Source organism: Silene latifolia, chromosome Y (assembly GCF_048544455.1).
Source record: "Silene latifolia isolate original U9 population chromosome Y, ASM4854445v1, whole genome shotgun sequence".
Classification (NCBI taxonomy): domain Eukaryota; kingdom Viridiplantae; phylum Streptophyta; class Magnoliopsida; order Caryophyllales; family Caryophyllaceae; genus Silene; species Silene latifolia.
The window spans coordinates 340,091,427-340,092,785 of NC_133538.1; positions in this window are offsets into that span (position 1 = coordinate 340,091,427).

Consider the following 1,359-nt stretch of genomic DNA (forward strand, 5'->3'; position numbering starts at 1 on the left):
TAATCTATTCTAATCTACTCCTAATCTAATCTAAGAAAGCTTGATTTAATCTAATAAAACTTGGTTCTAATCTAATAAAACTTGATGGTTTGATTATTACAAATGGGGTATTTATAGTGGAAATTAGGTGGATGCATTAGGGTTAACTAAGGGCTAAACTAGTAATTACACTTTTGAGATTTGAGCAGGGAGAAGCCGGTATTTTTCGAAGGAAGGGCGTCTTTCACGGAGCTTGAACAACACGAAAATTGTTGTAAAGGAATCCGAGCGGATTAGTGTCGGGACGGGCGGATTGTAGCAAGGGAATCCGAGCGGATTTGGAGCAAGACGCTCGGGCAAAAAGAGAGGGAATCCGAGCGGATTTGGAGCAATCCGAGCGGATTTGGGAGGACGAGCGTCTTCAGCGCGGGACGCGCGATTCTGTACAACTTCTTTGTTTGAGCTCGGATTGTAAAACGGACGTCATTTTCTCATCCAGACTCCTATTGGAGTGATTCAAAAGCCTAGATCGCTTGTTTTTTCGACGCCGTTCCATCTAGCATATTTTCAGAGCCAAAGGAGCAACCCTTGGTTTGCGTTCCGAGCAGTTTTCTTCATGAATGGCTTCCTTGCTTTTCCTCCTTGCTTTAAACCTTATGACCCTTCTATATACTCTTTATTCCTACATCTTTGGTCATCATTCTTGCCTCTTCTTCATACTAGTCCATCTAATATCATCAATAAGCTTCCAAATATGCACGAAAGACGGGAATTTCCGCCTTATTATCTCCTTTTCTACAAAACATATGAAATGCGATAGAAAAGCAAATAGGAAGGTTTTGACGGATAAAATGGCCAAAGAATGTTATAATAGTATGCAAAATAGGCTCAATTAGGGGACTAAATGTGCGCAAATAATGTTCACATCAGCCGGTAAGAATTGGCAAGTTCTTCATCCCGGTGGACTTTGTTATTGTTAATATGGAGGAAGACTCCAACATTCCTATCATTTTAGGAAGACTTTTCTTACACACCGCGGGAGCGGTGATTGACGTGAAACATGGAGAACTCACACTTGAAGTGGGAGATGAAACAATCACTTTTAATCTTGACAAGACAATGAGAGCTCCCCGCTTACATGAGCCATGTTTCATAGTTGATCATTATAGCCGAGAAAGTGATAGGAAGAAGTTGGCATCTCAATACAAAGAACAAGCTATGGGTAAAGAATCACCACCCATATGGGAGAAGAAAGTGGGTAATATCCAAGATGCTCCATCTAAAGAGCAAGAATGTTTCAACAAGAATGAGAGCTTGAATAGCTCACCACCACTCATGACAAGAGAAGAATAAGGCCTCATTGGCCATAATGACAAGAAA